A 22,279-nucleotide genomic window follows, 5' to 3' on the forward strand; every position below is an offset into this window, starting at 1 on the left:
GTATCCCTGTTATGGACATTGTGCCACCAGCAGCAATGGGCTCACCTCCTTAGCTTCAGGAGTTGGGACTGTGTAGTAAATACCAGTTAAATCTGTGCTCTAGCTGCTTAGAAGCACAACAACCATAAAGGCTGTGTTACTTAAACACTGGAGTTAAGTCCACAGCCTTTAGCTAACATCTTCCAGATTCAAAGCCAAATCAGAAAAAGGCCTCATGGCTATGAGCATATGTTAAACTTATTTTACAATATTTAGTGCATACTTTGATGGATTATCACCGTAAATTCTAGGAAATAAACTACTAGGATGAGAATAAGATAACTCTCTTGCAGTCAAACTGGATTGTTTCCATTCACCAAAGAGGTATTTCAGTTTCACTTTCAGTTTCCTTTCGTATTACCTTAGGCTCCACAGTCAGTGAATAATATGAACTAAGCATGTTATTGGTAATACAATAAAATGTGAATTCTAGGAGAAAAGGGCCTGCGGGGCATGCTAAGTATTGCCTTCTGGCACCATGGTGGCAGGTACAGAATTTTGTCTTCTTCAATGTGGAATAAATTTTTGTCCTATGGGAAACAGAAAAAAAAAAAAAAAGTTGCACAAAAAAAACATTTGAAGCCAGTAAAAAGTGACTCCATCCTGCCCTTTACAGAATCTATCATAAAAATCACCAGGATGAAAAAGAAAAAAGGAAAAGAAAATGAAAAAATGAAAATGAAAATGAAAATGAAGCGAAGCGAAGCGAAGCGAAGCGAAGCGAAGCGAAGCGAAGCGAAGAGAAGAGAAGAGAAGAGAAGAGAAGAGAAGAGAAGAGAAGAGAAGAGAAGAGAAGAGAAGAGAAGAGAAGAGAAGAGAAGAGAAGAGAAGAGAAGAGAAAAATGTCAGCAATATCTGTTCCTTTAAGGAACAGCAAATAAAAACTTTTTCTTGCTCTCGTAAACTCAGTAGTACATTCATATTGGTATATAATTATGCTGAAGTTGGTGAACAGAAGACAAGGGACAAAGGTTCGGCAGAATGACAGATTCACCCACCTGGCCCTAGCTTTGGAGGGGAGGTATGAAAACCTCTCTCTTTCAGCTGGTGTGCATGAAGCAGACAACTAGGAGAATACAAACTTTTCTTCAACATCTGTTTAAATATCACCCATGCACTGTCTGCTCTTTTCATTCCCAGACACAAAAATACTTGCTGACAGTTTGTGCAAGGAGATGGCCTGGAAAGCACTGATGTGCAAACGAATTCACCAGAGTAGTCACTGCTGCTTCGGGCAGACATACAATCTGTGATGGATAATACACAAACACACTTTGCTATGGCAACACTCACACTGATATATGTTTGTACAAAGGTCTGAGTCCCAATGGACTCATTCAGCCCTTCACAAAAAGTTTCAGCTCACCAATTAGAGAGCAGGCATAATCCCATGAGACTGACCAGGCATAATCCCATGAGACTGACGATGGCCAATGCACTGTGTATTGCATGAATTACTGGTTGCTCAGGGCTGAATCAAGTGACAGGACATAGTCTGTGAGAAATCCAGTGTCTGGCTAAAACTGTCCAGAACTAAGTAGCAAATGTATTCATCAAAATCCAAGTCTTCCTATGGCAATGCACAGGAATCAGTAAATATAGAGTTAACTGTTTGCCTTGAACCATTAGATCATTTCTTCTGAGGTATGCAGACTTGATGCACCATATATCCAATACTGGCTGGCATGAAGTTGCTCCAAAAAAAGCAGGCAGACAAATTCACATGCATCCAAAGACAAGCGGCAATGAAACCACAAGAAGGAACACATTAAACATGTTCCTGAAATAATTTCCCTTCTTCTGAAGACCCCCATATGTTATCTTTTAATGGAAGGAAATCATGCAAGCACTAACCCAGACTGACACTAAGCATGTGCTTTATTCCATCAAGCCTGTCACCCCTGTATAAACTATCAGTTTCAGCATAATCCTCTGGGCTTTTTTTTTTTTTTTTTTTTTCTGAGGTGTCATTGTCCTCTGGCATTCATTAATATCATGAACCTAAAATATGATGAGCCAAGCACCTGACATATGTAACAAAATGCACAATGTTTCTAACTTCTGAGTTAAAATCACTTTATATTTACATTTATGTTACATAAAGAGAATTGAGCTGACTGTCAGATGGATTTAGATTGAGTTTCCACTGATCCACTGATATTATCAATGTGTCCTTTAAAAGTATTCAGCTCAGTTACATCTAAAGTTCAAACAGATTTTAACGTCGATGTGGAAAAGTCCTAATCAGAAAACAAAAATATTAGATGACTATTATTATTATTATGTGATTTTGTCCCATCTTCAGAAAGAAGATATAACCTCATTTGCCACCTCTGTTTGCAGTTACATCCTTATGGAAGGGGAGGCAGGGGTGAACCCTGACAGCAGGGAGCTCACAAAACTAGTGCTGAAATTTATGCAATATAAGGAATTGCATCTTGCAATTTCTTCCATGTCTCTCATCATAGTGATGAGTCACAGCCCAAAGCAGTATCATTTTTAAGACAACCAGCCTTTGGGGGTGACTATTTCAAACACTGTTGTGCAAAGCTAGATACGAGAGTAGTCACAGGGTAGGAGGAAGCTGTAGCAATGTGCACAGAGTACTGTTGACACAAGGCAAGATATCTTTGTTTATTATGCACCAATTAGATTTTTTTTTTTTTGTACCTTAAATGCACTTTCCAGATTGGCATTGCTCAACATCCCAACTCCACGTGGACACCCAGAAGTGCCCAGGCATCTCCTGCTGGGGCAGCCCGCAGCACCATGAACACTGTGGGATGAGCAGGATCCAAAACGAGTGATGAGCACATGTGTCTGTCCCAGGGGCTTGACTGCAGGAACTGAATTTCCAGCAAATGCCAGTAGTAAATTGTACAAAAAAGCAGTATTTCAAGTGCCAAAACCCTTTCTTCTGACAATGCATGCCTATCCATCATTGTGTGCAGGGTTACTGACAGCAGCCAGCCGATACCCCTTAACTTAGAGGGTATCTCAAAATCACACAGAACCCCGGGATGGCTGAGGCTGGCAGGCCCTCAGGAGCCCACCCACCCCAGCCCCTGCCCAAGCAGGAACACCCAGAGCAGGCTGCCCAGGACCACGTCCAGGTGGGTTTTGGAGATCCCCAAGGAGGAGACCCCACAGCCTCTCTGGGCAGCCTATGCCAGGGCTCAGGCACCCACCCAGCACAGCAGTGCTGCCTGGTGCTCAGGGGGAGCCTCCTGCGCTCCAGTCTGTGCCCACTGCCTCTTGTCCTGACATTAGGATATGAATAGAATGGAGCTGGTACTAAAACAAATGGACTAATACCTGTTTTCTGAGTTAATGTATCTATTGTAACCAACAAAATAATTCTCTTTGAGGAAAGAAAAATTCTCTCTGCATTTCTGTTGAGAACAAACAGCTCTGCATGCAGTAACACACAATGTGCACAAGAGAAATGAGCAATTTTGAATGATCTCTAATTGCTGTTTCCTGATTGCTCATGCCTCTGTGAAGAGCATGACAACTTCTTCAGTTACTGCAGACCATGACATACTAATCCTGAAAACTACTACAAACAAGCTGAGGAGGAATTTCTGCCATACCCACTCCTGACCCTAAAAGCACCACCTGCCAACTGATTGAATGGCACTGTGACAGGTCATACACAGTCACTGCTGCTCTACACCGCCTCACAGAGAGCAGCGGCTGTTGTCTGTCCAACACTTTGACTCATGTTTTGAGGAAGACGCTTTGAGATGCTGCTTCATGTGGCAAAGGTAATTTCACACCATCCCTGAGGCACCAAGTAGTCAGCGCAGGTGGAGTGGCACAAACAAATTTAAAATAACAATTTTTCCTCAATAGCTGTGAGCAGAAGTAGAGAGAGAGATTCAGAGATGTTTTGATTTACTCCAATTATAATGGAGGAAATGCCAGGTCAGTCTCTGTGCTCATACTTCTTTGAACTGGGGAGGAGCAGATGACAGCAGGTGAGTCTGTCTTGACTCTCTGGGGAGAAGTCAGCCATTGTCTGTTTTCAAGGTTTTTCTTTTTTTAAAAAAATGGGGGGGAGAGCGACCTGGAGGAATTCACCTAACCACCACCTCTGAGGCCTTCCATGAGCTGCACAGTAGGGTGTTTGGATGGGGTAATGATAGCCATAGCCATACAGATGGAGCAGCAGAAGAAGGGATCCCGGTGCTCACCCAGGGTGGCAGGCTGCTTTTGCAGCCTGTGGTGGGCCACACACCATATCTGTGCCTGAATGGATGAAGCCACATGGGGTGCAGTCATGCTGGGGGGCCAAGTGGCTCTGTGGCCAGGCTTGCCCTCAGCAGTAACACCAGTTTGGTCAGCTCTCAGTTAGCAGACAGCATGTCCCAGGACAGAAATACCCAAGCCAGCTCTACCCAGGGTAATGTGGCTGTGGCTACACTATCACACAAAATGGCTCTGAGCTTCACCCCAAGGACAAGCTGGACCGTCCACATGGGCAACCTGCTCTAGATGCCACTGCTTGAAGAAGTCATTGGACCAGATTGGATCCCCAGAGGTCCCTTCCTACCTCACCCATTCTATGATTCAGTGACAAATTTGCTTCCACCCCTGGGCAAGATGGCCATGTCCACACTGCCCCCAGGAATGGTCACCAGCCCATGTCCAAACTGTCCCAGTCCACCTCAGTCTGCAGGACTGGTAATTGGCAGAGGGGAAAATCCTACCAAGGGGTATGTGAACAATTAAGGGCAGCCATCCAGGTCTATATTCTGGCCCTAATATTTTCAGTACAACTGAGGTTCCCAAATTAGGTTCATGTGGGTTGAGCCAGCTGGAAACTGCACACCCGCAGCCCCAGGTGCTGGGGAACCTGAGCTGGCTCCGTACTGCTGCACCCTGTTCCCTCATGCTCTGCTGTAGGAGGGCATATATATATATATATGTTTATATATATATGTATATGTATAATTGGCTCAGACCTGATTCCTCTGGTCCTCTGTGAGCCAGCTTCCAGGCACCCACAAGACAACTGGGAAGCCATCCCCAGAAAGCATTCCTGGTGGTGTAATGCAGAAATTTGGGCTTGCTTTACACAGAACCATCTCAGGAAGATGCAATACCTGTACTGTGAGGGTCTTCCAGCCCCTTCAGTAGCAGAAACCTGACAGGATATATCTACAGCAGTGAGGAAACGAGCAAGTTTAAGATAACAATTGTCATCCAGGAAAATGCTTACAATAGCATACATAAACTTTAACTTGTACTTTCAGCTTCCATTGCAGGACTTTTGTTTGGTACAGTCTCTCTGTCCTTCACATGCATATTAAATGATTTAGGGCCTAATCCCCAAGTTTTTATGCATTTACTTATTTTGAGCATCTGTTTCTTCAAGACAACGGGGCATACATGATCCTGAAGGACTAAGGTCCAAGTGACTGTTTCCATCTCTGTGTTTGTATAGTATCGATCATCTCTTTGTACTTTACCTTATTTCACTGACAAAACCTTTCAAAGCCAAAAGAAATGAAACAATACTTCCCTCTACTGGAAGGCCCAGGAATTCTGAAAATTTATCTGAAGTGTTCAATTTTTCTGAGCTATTTTTGTTTGTTGAGAAGACAGACCACAGAAGCAGAGCACAAAGAAGAAGAAAGAGAGGAACATTTTGTTTGGTTAATAGCCCTATTTTAAAGCATTGGAGAGCTCCTACACATCTCATCCTTTTTCCTCCATGTTTTATTATTTTCATTATTAATGCACTTCTGAAAACCCTTGTGCCACTCGGGTTATATGCTGAGATTTTAAAATTCTCACTGTGTGATCAATTTGCTGAATCTTTTGCATGATTATTAGGTAGGTTTTCTCAAGCTGCAATGACATAATTTATTCCATGTCTCCTACAAATGGTTTGCACAGAATGAAACCACCACCAATGAACATCTTTGAAATTCCCTTTGGGGGTGTGAATCAATGACTAGGAAGATTCCAGGGCTCATGGAAAACTTTGCTTGTGGCTTCTAGATCTTGTTGAGAAGGCTGCTCCACAGGGCTGGAAAGGGTGATTCCCATCGGAGTCATGGGAGCCCTGAGATTTCCAGTATCTTTTATAAATCGGGATCACATAAAGCAAGGTCAAACATTCCACACCAGCTGTCCCATTCTTGTTTTCCAGGCATCATCTACTGGCAGCTGTCCATAAGCTTTTCTATAGATAGAGAGAAATCTGCTGGTTGTGGGGGCCAACAAGGAAATTTGATAATATGGGGGGTTTATGCAGAGTAGTTCCCAGATACCCCTGCTCCCAGTTTTGTCTCTTCCAGATTGCCTCCCAGTCTCTCACAGGGGTTTGCACAATAATTATATTACCTTATATTCCTTCTGAATATGCATAACTTACTTTTATCATGAAATTAGGACCACAAAAGTAAATCTGATCAACAGGCTTAAGAACTACAAATATATCTTCCCATGAAATCCGGTGTCCCGGATTGCTCTTTAACTGACGAAGTATCGTTATCTAACACCTCTTTAGCCAATGATATAACAGATGAGGTACTTCAGCTTAGTAAATGTTACCATTTCTGGACTGAAACATGAAACTACACAACAGCAAAACTACACAACAGCAAAACTACAGGAAGGAAAGCAGCCACAAAATAGATTTGTCAACTGAAAACAAAAAGGATTTGGGGTAAGATCTCTACGGTCACATCCTGAGACCGTCTTTGGTATGCATTCAGCTCTTGCTGAAGGAAAGCTTTACCGGTTCAGTAATCACTGCCCAAGGACAGAAACCGTAATCCCAAACTCACTTATGCCAGGACTCTGGAATTAACACCTGCTACTTTGGAAAAAGCGCAATGGAATTCCTCAGGGGCTAGAAGAGGTCAGGTTGCCCTCCCCAACCTCGTAGTTGAATCACTGTGTTAGCAAGCTAGCTTAAAAAAAAAAAAAAAAAAAAAAAAAAAAAAAAAAGTAATAACAACTTCACAAGTTGATTCATGGGTTTGACATGCTCAGCTGAGGACTCTTTCCCCCTTTTTTGTTCACTTAGTCAGTTCCTCTGTTTTGCAAGGGACCCTGGGTACTGTGTTGTGTTTTTTTTCCTGCATCCAGGAACATATTTGCTTCAAGTCTGAAAAGGAAGGAAAATGTACTGTTGCTAAAAATGACTGTACTGTCACTTCAGGCAGGTCATGAGCTCTTTATGCCAGCAGCTAAGCAGTCATGCTCAGCTAGCTCCATTCAATGAAATCAGGTTGCATGTATGAGTAACTACTTATTCACCCTCATATAGAATTCGAAATCTGCTCATTTAAAGTCAGAATCAGATATGAGAAGACCGTAGTGGATCACAAGACTTAAATCACTTTGTAGGAAAGGACGTTGTGTTCTCAATTATTCAGAGCAGTGGGACCTCAAGATTTGGCATCTTGTATCAAGCATTAAAAAAGGGCCCTTTTTTGTAGGAAAACAGCACACCAACATCCCAGAAACAACATAGCTGGAAAGAATAGAGCTGGAGAGATTTCCTTTTAGGGCAAATCCCTCAGCCATTCACTGATTTATTATTAACATTCTTACTGCTGTTGTGCTAAAAGGCTCCAGCTAGCTTGGGCTCCACTAAGCTAAGTGCCACACTGATGACTTTATCTGCAACTTGGAGCTCAAGTTCAGCCCATAGCCATAGATCACTGATACTTCACCCAGCTAAGAGGTAACCCGCTGGTCTTTTACACCAGGAAACTGGGGAAGAGAAGGAGAGGTTCCCATGTGAGGGCTGTCCCTACAGCTAACATGATTAATGCTAGCTGAACAACCTTGGCTTAGAAATTGGCACCAAATTTGAGAAAAATAACCCACACTGTCTTCAGATTTTCACTTCAGACTCATCAGAACTGTATGCTGTGTTTCTGAACACAAGGGTCCATCATTACCCAGGTATAAATAGCAATCTGCAGAACAGTGGGAAATTTCAACCCCTCAACTTTATGAGATACTCCTCAGTACAGCAGCAATTGCCTTAAAAAAGTCCTGATAACAGCTCACTAAGTCTGTGGTCTTACACTGGCTTTGCTCACTGTGGGCAATAATGTTGTAAATTCAAACATTGCAACACATGTGTCTTTTTTTAATTGGTGACCATTGTCCCCATATTGAACACATTGAATCACGTTCCTCAGATGCTTGAACAGACACATCCTCAGTGGGACAGGAAAAAATTATGCATCCCCTCCGTGGTACCACCTATGCATACCCTGTCTGCTTTGGCTGTGTTTTAGACCCCAAAGGCACAATCTGCAGTATCAAAGTCCTAGAGTTGACTTTGCTTGGCTGTTGTATCCCTCCCACCAAAAATACCTGGCAGAGTCCTGACGGAAAGTGTGCTGCTGCTGCTCTTCAACCACTGTCATCTCTGCTGTACTCTGAGGCTGTGTTGCATCTTGGCAGTGGTCAGCCTTCCAGAAAACTATCTGAGTTTGCACTGCTCCCCAGTATGTTTGCATTTTGCTCAGCAGCTGGGGATTATTCTTTCAGCCTGGAAAGCAGTGGAAACTATGTTTTACAGCAGCTGAGAACTGCTAAAATAATCCTTTTTCATTGCATTACTTGAAAGTAAAGATATAGGGTCCAAGTACTTCAAGGAGAGGCTACTACACCTGGGGATAAGTTGTCAGGGTACTGAACTTCAGCCTTACAAGTGCTACAGGGTAGCATGAAAGAGTCACAGACTAATTCTAGATGGTTTTGTTGTGTAGTTCTGCCTCCAGACAACTAGAACTGATGAGTTTGCTGTCAAGAACAGGATTTTGTGAATATATATAAATAATAACTATGCTTTAAAAACAGTCAAAGAAAGCAAAGATTGAGTGAATAGCATGCGTTATATTCATAACATCCATGAAAAAATAAATTGAGTGCTTTAAGGCCCACGGCCCTTTAATGCCATTTATATTTGTTGTTTCCTGTCTCCCAGGCTATGAAAGGTTGGCCACTCCAAAGCAGGCTAAACAGTCTTCAAAGAGCACGTAATTGCCAAATCAACCGTTCTGTATTTTACATACCCTTCTTGTGAGTTATTAAACTTTCCTGCATAAAGGAGCCTAAGAAGAGTCTTTGAAGATAATGCCCCACGTGTTTAGCAGTGGCCACTGCTTGCCAACTCTCTAATGACACTGCCCTGGGAGGAACCCATTGCTAAAGAGCTTCCATTTCCTGATGCACCAAAACAGCACAACACTATGAAATCCACTTTTGTGTTTCCTAGTCATGGGTAGTAGGTGCCACATGCTGCCAGGGGCCATGGAGCCTGCCCTGCCCACCCCTATCTAAGGGCCAAAATGCAGAACCAAAATCCAGAACCTCCAAACAGTTCTCCAAGAGAAAATGCAGAGCTCATGTCATCAACACCAGCAGGGCAGTCCTCCTTCCAAGTTTTTATTTCAAAATGTCATGCCCTTCTGAAACACACCCCCTAGGTGGCTGCATGACATCACCTATGAAGGACATATTACTATAAGAAATTCTGGGGCCTGTGCTATCAAAGCTAAATATTCAGAGTAGCTCATTAAAATGGCCACTTTCTACTGTTTTTTTTTTTCTCTCTCAGCTGTCTTAAACAATCCAAAGAATCACATATTCTCAATGTTTTTCACAGGGGCTGTTTTCTAAACCTTCAGGAGTTTCTCTTGCTCACCTCTTGTTCTCCATCTAATTTGTCTGTATTTTCTGTTCCAGATCCCACAGCATCCTTGCTCACATGCTCCAGAATTACATTTGCAGCCTTTCCAGTAGCAGAACAATCTTTATACAGAAAGGGAGAATAGGCTAGCAGTCTATCTTCACACTCAATTTGGTTTATGGAGGGCAGAGAGGAAGGACAATGCCTCCCCGTGCTTCCTATTCTGACTATAAGTGGCTGACTGCTGTTTGGCTTGTGATCCTATGTAACACCCAGATCCCTTCTTTAGCATTGCTGCTGCATAAGCACTTGCACCTTATTTGTAATGCTGCATTTGATTTTGCCTCTCTGGGCAGAGTCATGAAATTAATTAGATGAAGTTTAATAGTGATGCTTCCTGAATTGATTTAATTTGAAATTCACCATGGTAATGCCCATCCCTCTTAGACTGCTTAGGCCTTGCATTTCTCCACTCCTTCATGTTAATGTCCATGAGCCCCTGATAAATATTTATCAAAATATTTACAGTTTTAATCCATGTTCTGAGCCCCTCATAGGTAAAATCGTATCAAAACCAGAAGTTTGGAAAAAACAGTACATGAAATACTTCAGCCACCTGTTTTCCTTTACAGGCTGGCCAAAGGAAGAAGGTCAGGTGTTGGTTTGGTACATAAGAAGTATTTCATTGTAGGATAAGGAAAAATTTTCTAATTTGATTGAAAGACTTTAAGTTTGGGGATTTTAAACCTGGGAAACTCAGCCACATAAAAGTGGATGAGCTAGCAACAAAGGTATTCTGTTGTGTCTATGATTCACTAGTCTTCCTCATTAAAAAACAACTCTACATTTCTTTGTCTACTTCAGATGTGTTCCTAGAATCTCTTATATCATCTGTAAACTGTGACTCAACTTCTTAAGTTTTCCTTCCCTCTGACTCCTTCCCTACTGATACACGTAAAGGCTAGGGACTACTACCTGTCTTTATAAGAACACAGACAAGAAGACTCCCTGAAATCTCACAGGAAAAAAAAAAAAAAAAAAAAACCTACACCTGAGTGAAGGATTTCTAGTGCTGCAGTATCTACCACTGGCATAAGTAAGCAATTCCAAGGATGCCTACATTACTGCAGATAAATAAATATTGTCTTGATGTCAGTGTCCCACAATCCAATAGTAGCATCAGGAAGAGAGCCCAGCCATCTCATGACCCCAGCGACCACCTATCTCTTCAATACCACCACCTTTGACAATCTAGTCCTTTCCACTGTGCTTCTTTGGCTGTATATATATGCTTGAAACTGAACACAACTTACCAAGCAGTATTGATTGAAACATTATGTTATCATATTACTTTCAATAGCTCTGTACTCCAACCCAAAATAGCATTTGCCTTTGATCTTCTGTACCAGATGTTTTCACTGAGCTATCCACAATGACATCTGATTTCCTGAGTGACTACAAATCATTTCCAACTCCAATTACTCTTCCCAAATGCATATACAGCATTTAATACACTACTGTATCATTGTGTTGGTTGGCTTAGTTTGGTCCCTCCGATAACTGAGTCTCACAGTATTCTTATTTACCTAGATAAAATGTTATCAGCTTTATATCTGGCCATCATTATTCCATGTTCCACCCGCTTAAAAAGAAACAGTTTTTAAAACATCAGTCAGGACAGATCCCTGTGTTATCAGATCAGCTTCTCCTGTTTTTGACCAGTTATAGGATCAGGCCTGACCTTTATCCACTTGTTCACTGTGTAGTTAATTGTAGGGACTCTTGTTCAAACCCTGTTTAAAGGAAGGGATATGCACTATCACTACATCACCTTGTCTAAGAAGAAAGGTGACACGGCACAAGTAGAATAGTGTAGAAACTTCCCATTTCTTCTTGGGTATCAAATTCCTGTTCATCTTCCCCAGAGTATAAAAGAATGAGGTAGTTGAGAGGATAAAATGGGGAAGGATTAAGTAAGCTAATGGAGGACTGGCCAGGGAAGTGGTGGAGTCCCCACCACTGAAGGTATAGAAGAGAGGTGTGGTACCCCCTGAAGGTATAGAAGAGAGGTGTGGACATGGCACTAAGGGACATGGTTTAGTGTCCCTGACTCAGTAGGTCAGGTTGACAGGTGGGTTTGATGATCTTGAAGGTCCTTTCTGACCTAGATGTTTCTATGATTCTAATTTGTCTTACATAACTATTTGGAGCAAATAAGCACCTAAAAACATTTTGCATAATCTGAAGCAAAAGATCACATCAAATGAAAAGTGGGGTCCATCAGTACTATTCATTCACAGGAGGCTGCCTCAACTCAGAGAGAATTTCTCACATAGGATCCATCAGAAAGCTTCCCAGTAGTTTTAGTATCACAGTGATCTCATCCAATAATTAAAGGATTTGGGCACTTAAAAGTATGATCTAGACACTCCAGTCAAAAAAAAAAAAAAAAAAAATCTTCAAATCTCTGTTGAGCTTCCACCTATGCAGCACTCCACAAAGTGAGTGGGTGTGAGAGCTGGGCAGGGAACCGCCCCTGTGCAGGCTGCTCAATGCAAAGCCATGGGGACAGCCTAGCTGGCATGGGTGAGAGGTCCATGTGGGGTGGTAATGAGCAGCAGATGGCAGAGAAGCGCAGAGGCATGAAGCCATGCTGGAAGTTACAGCCTCCGGTTCCACAAACCATATCATCTTTTATCAAGTCTCACTACTCAGAGTGAACTGCTAGGATAAAGCACATCACATCAGCCTGGGTTCCCACAGGAATGAAGATCATGCAATTTCTCTTTGTCTCTCTGTCTGTCAGATCTTCCTGCTGTTTTCTGCACCAGTTTTTAGCCCATTTCAGCACAATCTGACAGAACATAGCAGCCTTCAAGAAGTTAACGTTTCTAAGAGTTGTATGAAATTGATTATCTAGGGAGAGAATAAGGATGTAAATCAGGGCCTTTACCAGGGGAAAGGCTGCAGATTGATCCTGCTTCCTCTGGTCTGTTTGGCCATTTGGCTGTGCCTCCAGCCAGACACAAAATACATTACCTCTTGCCCAGCCAGCAGCTAGGGAAAAGGGCAGGGTTCTATACATAGGTTCGAGGAACATGGTGGGAAAATGGAAATATTGCCAAGAGCTACAAGGGACATTATTTCTGTAGATATCATGGAGCACCCTGGCTCAGTTAGCACAGAAGCAGCTGCTCCCAGCTCCCCTGGGCTTCCACAACCAGCAGGAATTAGGAGCATCTGAGGCAAAATACTTCCAATCAGACAAAAGCTCCAGCTGAGCCCTAACCCAGCCTCAATAACTTTCCCCAGTGTGAGTCCTGCCTTTTCTACCCATTCCCCAGCCATGACTAACAGCAGATTCCATCTGAGCCAGCTCCAGGCTTCTTAGCCTCAAGGCCAGCAGCGGGTTTTGCCATGCTGTGTTCAGGGGGTTGAGAAGAGGATGGTCCTACCTGGGGAGGAAGAGGAAGGGATGGTGCAGGGCAGAGACACAGCTCAGCATCTACCTCTGCACATCCTCAAGTGCAAGAAAACAGCAAACCTGGCTTTCCAGGGCACTAGCTTGGTCCATGCAAGTCATGAGTCCAGGGCTGTTTTACCATCCCGGGGGGCTGCTGTCCTCAGCTGGTGCCAGCCCCAGCAAGGTGCAGAGTCAGGTCTAGGTTCCTCCCAGAAGACAGCAGCTTCCTTTCTACCCAAATCAACTCAGAAGTCCTTAAGCCTGAAATTGTTCCACTTTACAAAGAGGCATCACTGAGACCAGAGGTGTGTTAGAATGAACTCTGCAGCTTCTCAACACTTAGCAAGGCAGGGGGAAGGCCTAGCTCCTGTACCACCTCCAAGAACTAGCTCTGCATTTTATCCATACAGTTGGGAGTGCTGGAGAAAAAAAATCTGTTGGCGATGTTTGAAACCAGTCTGTCTGATGCAAAACATTGTGCAAACAAAAGTAGAAATAAATTAATTTTATGCAGTCTTGATTTCTCCCAGTACAGTAAATGCAGTCAGCCAGCCAGCATCATCTGAAAAGCCTCAGACATTTTGAAGAGTTTTCCTTGCCCTCTTCAGGACAGCAGAAATAGGACAAATGGCATTAAAAATAAATAAATAAATAAATAAATGGATAGAAAAGGAATTTTCCACATCTGCTTAAGGAAAACACTAGATAGCACTCAACATCACATTTGTGGGAGAATGAATACAGCCAAAGGTTTGATATGTGTTTTTGCAACACAGAATGACATTGGGGAAGAAGAGGGGAGGCGTTTGCAGCCACTAAAATGCTGTGTTTCTAGTGTGGAGAAATACTCCATTATCTGAGAAACTGAATCATTATGCCTCAATGGTAGTGTTAGGACATATTTTTAATCGGGAGCTTGTGTTGATAACAACCAAAAGTGCATCATCTTTTCCAGGAAGCCAGCCTAATGCAGAGATCCATTTGATCTTTTGATTTCTCTATCAACTTTGTGCCGCATGCCAAAAGAACAAGTCATGCCTTCATGTCACCGCTAGAAATGAGCTTAGCCAGAGTTCATCTCCAGACAGAAAACATACCCAGAGTCTGAAGGGTTTTGAAATCACTAAATCATAAGTCGGGAAACAGCGTCCAACAGCAGAGTTAGGAAGAATTTGGGAGGACGGGAATAAAAGTGCAAGGGGGAAGAGTGAGAAATAGCGTAACTTAGAGCAGGAGATCAAGGGAAGCACTGTAAATATAGCCTGGTTGTTATTCTTCTTTAAGTAATCAAAGCCTACTGAATATGTCAAGAAGAATTTGTGCCAATATGCTGAGGACATCAAGAATGAGTATGTTACTCCCAGTGCATGCAGGGGAAAGACTTGGGGACTGGTCCGTCAGCCCTCCTGAGTAATGCTGCTGCTGAGAAAGGCCCTGCAGGACTCCCTGCCAGCTGCAGGAGCAGAGCCAGTTCGGTCTCCCTGTTTCAGCTTCAATTTTTATCTTTAATCCAGGTGAAGCAATTTATTTTATTTTTTGTTGTTTTGGTTTTGTTTTGTTTGTTTGTTTGTTTGTTTGTTTTTACTCTGAAGTATCTAGCTCATAGTGAATAACCCTGAAAAATTGTGGACAGTTTCCCCAGCTGTAAGAATATCTCATAGTGTTGCAATAGTAGCACCCTCCAGAAGCCTGCTTGGCACGTCAAACACCAAAGGCCAAAGCAGACCGCGGCGACCTGTGACAGGGGAAAACCACACAGGTGCTACACATAACGCACATGGCTTGGACAAGATGTGCAACACCCCTCCTTCCCCCAAAATACGTAATCCAAGGTTGCGCTCTGCTGATTGTCACGAAGCCAGGCAAGGAGGGGTCCCCATTTTCCTCTGTTGCCACGCTTGTGCCACGGATTTGCCACTAGAGGACACTGAATCAACACGAGACCTTGCTGGAGGGCTGGAGCAGGGCTGGGGGGCACTCCATGTGCCCACACCCATATTTTCCCCCACTTACCAATACCCTGGGTAAGCTGGAAACTGGTCTGTGGGGTACCGAGCTACTTGTGGTGGCTGCCCCTCAAGGCCATGACTTTCTTAGATGTTTTCCATCCCTTTGGGATTCTTTCATTTTAAATTTGGGGTGCACTTATAGTGCAGGGGATGAGAACTGGGAAATCAGTGTTATTTTGCATTGTGCAAAGCTTGATGTGTTTGTTTATGATGGGCTCCTTACTAGGGAGCCCATTCAAAAGAAATTGTGAAAGAAACCAAACAGGAAAGGGTAGAACAATGATCTCGATAAGAAGCATCACAGGCAGGGCTCAAACACAATAGTTAGATTTACAGCCTGGGAGATGTGACGGCTCTGCCCCAGCCCCAGTGAAACTCTTGTTTTCCTAAGGCTGTGGATCCGGAGATCAAAGGGTCAAGATCAAGCCTGCAGGAGGAGCAGGGACAGAGGGCTGCAAAAGCTCTTTGAGGCTCACCCAGACTGACAGAGTCATGAAGTCTGCCCCGGGTAGGCTGCGGCTTGGTCTCCCAGAGAACACAGCCTCATCTCCTTGTGGGCATGAGAGCTGAGTACAGGACGGCAGCATGTAAGTAAGTACACTTCTGTTTTAAATCAGCGGCTTGGAAATCCAAGTGCTTTGGACACAAAAGTCATTCTTTGTTATGAAGCTCTTTAATGGTATACAGCAAGCCATAAGTATCCACAAGTGCCCCAGGAAGGACAAGCTGTTGGACTGGGACAGGTATCACCCTCCATCAGTGAAGAGCTGGATCTTGGGAGCTCCTTGGGTTGGTAGCTGGCTGGAAGGGGCTACACACATGGCAGCACCAGCACTAGGGTACTTCAGAGGCAGGGCTGGCGCCAGATATGGGCAGAATAGGCACCAGACTACCTAAGGAGAGCAAAATGGACACGGTTCTCTTGTGGCTTGGCCTCTCTCAGGGTAGCCAGAGTACTTGCTGATGGCAAAAGAAGGTAAATGGGGAGCATCGACATTGCAGTGAGTCATAATCCTCCCGGCAGCAGGCACCCTTGCCTTTCCCTACTGCACTTGCAATGTTGGCTTTCCCCCTTGCAATGCTGGCTTTCCAAAATCATAGAAACATAGAATATCCAAGTTGGAAGGGACCCACAAGGATCATCAAGTCCAAAGGCACATGAGGAGGAGCCTGCTGAGACCCAGCATCAAAATCAAACACTGTGTGAGTGGCTCCAAGGCACAACTGCCACCTCCAGGAGAGGAGAACAGAAATGTTCTCCATCAGAAGCTTGACAAGGCCCTGTGCCAGTGGGGAGGGTTAGGGTATGTGTGTGCAGGGGGGCACCTCAGCACCACAGTGTGCAGCTGTGCTGGCGGTGCTGCCAGATGGAAGGAGGAATGTCCCCTTGGCACCTTTCACACCCCAGCAGGTCTGCGTCCAGAAAGCTGTGCTGAGTCTGTGGGAGGATTCATAGCACCATACCAGGCACAGAGTGCCGCAGAGCTGAGTTTGGAAATACAGGCTCCTTTATGACACCTCTGAGCTTCCTCCTTCTTTGAACAGATACATTAGGACAGAGCTGATTTCTGTTCTTCACCATTAAGCACAGAATAGCAGTCTTTGCACCAAACATTGCTGCTGGTAAACATCTCCAGCTACTAAAACCTGCAGCAGAGAAGAGAAGGGCGGGACTGTCCCCAGAGATCACACACACACAGCCTCTCCCAATGCACAGGAGGTACACTGAGAATAAGAAAATAGAAGAAAAACCTGTTTGGAGATTTTTTCATATATATATATATTTAAAGTTGCTGCCAAACATTAACCTTTTTCAGTTACTTTATCTCCCACTGCACCAGACAGCACACTGTCACTGCAGAAGCTGATAGAGGCTCTCCTCCAAATTCCATTTCCCGACATGTAGGACAAGTTCAGAGGAGGAGAGTGGGTCCAATTCAGAGTAGGCTTACAAACTACTGTCTTAGGAAGCACCTCAGGCAGGAGACTATAGGATATCTGAAGGGAGAGAGAAGAGGCTGGCTCCACCACTTACCCCCTAAGCCCTTGGCTTCTTTTATGAATGTTTCTGTTCACCATATTTGTTTCATATCTGCAACATCAAACCAACCCATTCAGATATAGTTCTTCCATGTTCTGATCATTCAAACCTGATCTATAGGCACCAACAGCTAATATGCATTTGCAGAGCAACAATTATTTGATGATATTAAAAATATAAAATAAAATAAAAGTCCAGCTTGTTTTAATATCCAGTTGGAGTTCAAGACAAGCAACAGTGATTTATTTTTTCAAACTCAGACGAAGAGGGAAAATTTAAGAAATGAGTTTCTGGAAAATTTGTCCATGTCAAAATCCCCACAGCCACCAAGAGGCAAGACTATGGCTCTAAATCACAGCATGAGACAGGAGGGGCTGCACATCCTTGTCACACGTAGCCAAAACCAAGAGCCTGCAGGGAGCTTAGGCAAATCCCTTATTGATGTAACTCATACTTCTTTCACCTCTCCAGCCCCATCCCTCAGGATGATATCGAGACAGACTCCTGCTAGGTTATCCAAATTCTGAATTACTCCCTGGGCATGGGTGCACCCCCGCCTCACCCATCCCTCACCTCTGCTCCCTGGCCCCGAGTCCAGGGGAGTTCAAGGTGGAGCCTCCCACATACCTCAGAGCCTCACTCCAGCAACCCTAACAACAACATTTAATGCTTGTTTAACTCCTGTGATTGCTCAAAAGAGCTATATTTAGGAGAAAAATCTAAAAAGTTGCCCCTTTGACTTGTGCTCTCAGGAAGTTCCTGGCTCCTGCAAGTCTCCCTGTACCAAAACTAACTGCTAGGCTCTTGTTATTGCAGCCCCTTTCAGCAACAGCAGTTGCCCAGTAAGCATTACATTTAGACTGCACAAACCTTCTGGAATTCACATTAACATATAAAGGAAGCTTTGCTCTATCAAAACACTTCTTAATTTTCTGCTGTTATTCGCAGAACCGAAATAGGGATAATGGGCAGCCAAAAATAAGTTTTTCAACTTCTAAAAGGTGACAGTTGCCTCAAATATATCAGATATCTTCCTAGAATCAAATGTGTACACATTTTTTAGTATTCATTTCTGGCTTAGCCTTAAAAAAAAAAAAAAAAAGAAAAAAAAAAAAAGAATTGAAATTAGGACACCTGCTGGTATTCACCCTCCACCTAATTTCAATTATTGTAAGAACACAACAGAAAAGCAAATATAGGCAGTTTCAAATAGCACTAGCATGTGTTATCACATTCCAATTCTTGTTTAAAAGTATGCTAGCTGGAATGGGCTATTTTCATGGGAAAAATAAATCTTAATGTCTTGTTCTGATTTCATTTTTGTTGCAGAAGATAGAGATGTACAAGACTTCAAAGAGTCCAAAATTGAACAGTTTTAAGATGCTGCAGCACAATTATGATCTCAGTTACATGCATATTCAGAAGCTCTGAGCAGCAGATTTTAAGAAATATCAAGAAGCATACACTTCAATTATGGGATGAGTTTTTGTAATCAAAAATATCAGCTTGAAATTAGGAGCATTATTCATTCCTTGCTTGTCCCAGAATTTATGTTAATGAAAAGAGCCATGAAAATCCCTGGCCCAGTGAGTTTATGGCAAAGCTTTCAGACAGGAATAGCAGACGTATCATTTAGGTGTATGTTAAAGGTAACATAAAAGTCTCAAACATTTTTTTTTTAATTACTTTTTGAACAAGTACGTTGTGGAGAAGAGACTTGAGTGGTGGCTCTGGTTGCAAATAAGTAATTCAATCTTTTACAGCCAGACTACTTACAGGGGGCTGCCTCTCTGACGGGGCTGCACCATTTGGGAACATCAGTGAGCTGGAGCGTAGCAGGCTTCAGCTGGCGTCAATTGTCATAGTTCCAAAGGCAAAGAAACAGACAGCAGTTTGAAAGAGCTGAGGTTTAGGTGTTTAATGCTTTCCTAAACATGCCAAAAGATTTAAATACAGAAAACAAAAATCTGTATTTTTTCTTCATTCTAAGGGGAACTTGCATGCAGAAATAAAAGCTCTCTGTGGCTGTAAGGTTGACAGCAACATAAATTCAACCAGCAGCCAGGTTTGCTAATCCCTTCTCAGATCATATTGGAAACTTTTTCTAGCAGGGATCAATAACTCCAAGGTTACGGCCCTTGGATGCCCAAGAGAGCCTCCTGCATCTCAGGAGACTCAGCCAGTATCTATTACAGGCATCCTCAGATGTGTATCAGCTTGCAGCTGAGCTCAGCTTCAGGAGTAGAAAGCTGGGACTCATCCTAATAAATGTTTGGTCTGATACATATAAACATCTGAGCAGATTGTACACCTCCTAACCTGATGTTAACCAGTCTGCACTAGAAGTATGGTACAGGCCATGTATGCCCGTCTTGCCATTGATCTTCTGTGGCTGATCTTCTGCAGAAGGTCTCCCATGGGACTCAAGCCCACTCCACAGCACTAAACTGGGAGGCTGATGGCAGCTCTCGGGAGCACGCTGGATCATGGAGAGCTGGGGCTGGCTGCAGACTCTAGCTGCTTTTTTTCGTCCCTGTCCTTGGCACAGATGTTTAAGATGGCATGTTAAATGAACATAGCTTTAAGTGACCCTCACTTTCTAACAGTACAGGTGTCTTCTGTTCCCAGACTGCTTTGAAATGATATCTTTCACCAATTGCTTAATAAAAATGGGCTTTATCTTGATGTCAGTGTCTGTGGTACAAGCAAGTCCTGCAGGTGACACTGCAGCTATCAGACATGTCTACAGTGAAGGGGGTCTTCAGGATTTACTGCAGCCCAGTGAGGTTCTGAGACTGAAAGGACCTAACCCCTCTGCAGCAGCCAGAAATCATAACTCAGAAGCAGGTAAAAACATAGCTTTCTAACTATGGACTGTTTATATTTTTCCTAAACCCCCCAAAACTAAGTTTTATAAGAAGCAATGGGAGGGATCAACTGCAGATTCATGTTGGGAGATTCCAGGGTGAAGGTATGCATTACCTCTCCAAACAAAACTGTGGTTAAAAGTACATCTGCAGTGAGGCAGGCAGTCTATCAAAAAGTTCCTGGGCCTTAAGCCTAAAAAGACAAGACGGGCAATGAAATCCCTAAGGCCTTTTAAACTGTTTTGAAAAATTGCAGATTAAACAGAGGAAAGAATTTTAAGCAGGCTTGTAAACCATTTATTAAAACAGTATAAACCTTCTGGATATAGCCATCATTGAGAGGCAGAGGCCTACATGCAGCTTGAAAGGTAAAGGGAGAGAGAGAATTACTGTGGAGTTTTTAACAGACAGAAGAAGGAAAAATCCTATTTAATGTAAAAAGAGTAGGTAAAGGCAGACATGACAACTGTACTGTATGACAACTGTACATGACAATTGTACTGTACTGTGCTCCCCCTGAGGAAGGAAGGAGACAGCCTGGGGTGAAGTGGTTGGGATGGCCCAGTAAAATGAGCTGCTGGTGGGAGCCTTTCAACACCATAGTGCTTAGTTTGTACACCACAGAAGAAACAAGGAACAATAAGAATTATTATACCAAATAATGTTGCTCCAAGGGATTCCCACAGGAAGAACAGCCCAGTTTATGTAACTTTTAATTCTGGAGTATTTTAACTTGTGGCTCACAGGGTCTCTGATGCCTGACAGATGGCCTAGTGAAACAGCTCCTTCCAGGGCTCAGCTCAGCAGCAATAAAGTCACCTGAAGCCACAATTGCCCCCTGCATCCCACCTCTGCAGCTCTTTGCTGCTGTGCCTTGTTAGAGGTTGCCACCTTGCAGCTCACAGGCTGGTCACAGGGGAGATGATGGGTGACTGCCAGAACTAATCTCATCAGAAGTGCAGCTGTGTTTGGAAGAGGGCATCCATAAACAGCCTCCCACACAAATACCTGCTTAGGAAGATGGGCAGGAGGAACAAACTTGTGTTGGGCACATGGTAGTCACCAAAGCAAAATATCCGAAGAATGACATGGGGGAAAATGTACTCAGTGTCTTCACAAGTAGTTGTTTTAGCAATGCTTTCAACTTTAAGAATTAATCTCCTTCTTCCAAACAGCTGGTAAATATGTTCTTGCAGAGGCTTTACAAGTGGTCCTTGGAGTCTGGTATCATTTCAGTGGCTCCTGATGAGGAATTCAGCAACCATCAGGTCACCAATTAGGACCAGGAATCTAGTATGTTTTCTGAGGGCTTTACAAGTCACCATTTATAGTGCACAGGGAAATGTGACAGCATTCAAGAGAGTCAGGAAAGAGACATCCTGCTTTGCTATGTACAAATATAATACCCTTTAACTCATGTCTCATCAGTAGACCCTTCTCCTGTGACACTTAAACCCCTTTGCAAAGGCCATTCCGTTTAATAATAATAATAATAACAACAACAGCAATAATAACAATAATAATAGTCACAGCCTGTGTTTGTCACAAGCTAACTCTTTAGGAGACCTTCCAAAGATGGCCATTGTTTCTCACCGTGTTAAAGGCATCCCTCTCTTTTCCTTCAATTCCTGTGCCAGTGACCTAGCAACTATCAGTTTTGTTTCCCCAGCCTTGGAAAGAACTCTGCTTCCTCACAAAGCTCTCAGATGTGTCATCTCTCTCTGTCTTGGTTAACAAAGAAGAACATGCTCCATTTGTCCTTCCCATTTCAAGTCACAGCAGAAATCCTGGTACCACCAGCTTGCACTGAATGGGTGCTTTGTGTAAGGGAACTTGTCTGGCCCTCTGAGAAAAACACCATACAAATGCCACAATTTTAGTAAATATAAGCCACTTCTTCAAAGGCACACAGAAATTTTCCATGGACCAAATGCCAGCATTGCACCTCTTGTTACATGTGCAGCAGGGTTGTTACTGGGGATACACAAGGCACTGAGGAACAGGCAGACATCCTTCTCTGAAGGAAGAACTCCCCTTCAGCATGTTTACGACCCCAAAGCCCTTTGAGAGGCACCACGATGGATTTGGGGAACCTGGGAACACATTTGGTGTTGGTTACCTGCAGTTTCAGGATGGGCAGTCTGTTCCTCTTCCTTCGGGTACTAAGTGGGAGAGTCCTGTCAGTGTCTT

At 43.4% G+C, this 22,279-nt stretch overlaps 1 long non-coding RNA gene across 1 annotated transcript in view; it reads right to left on the minus strand.

The window, feature by feature from the left end:
- Positions 1-13,570, minus strand: part of LOC137849595 (uncharacterized) — an 18,343-nt gene extending 4,773 nt beyond the window's left edge. Inside the window, exon 1 of the long non-coding RNA XR_011091982.1 lies at positions 13,165-13,570. This is a non-coding gene — a long non-coding RNA (uncharacterized lncRNA). The remainder of the gene's footprint in view (positions 1-13,164) is intronic.
- Between the last annotated feature and the right edge of the window lie 8,709 nt (positions 13,571-22,279).

Source organism: Anas acuta, chromosome 1 (assembly GCF_963932015.1).
Source record: "Anas acuta chromosome 1, bAnaAcu1.1, whole genome shotgun sequence".
Lineage (NCBI taxonomy): Eukaryota > Metazoa > Chordata > Aves > Anseriformes > Anatidae > Anas > Anas acuta.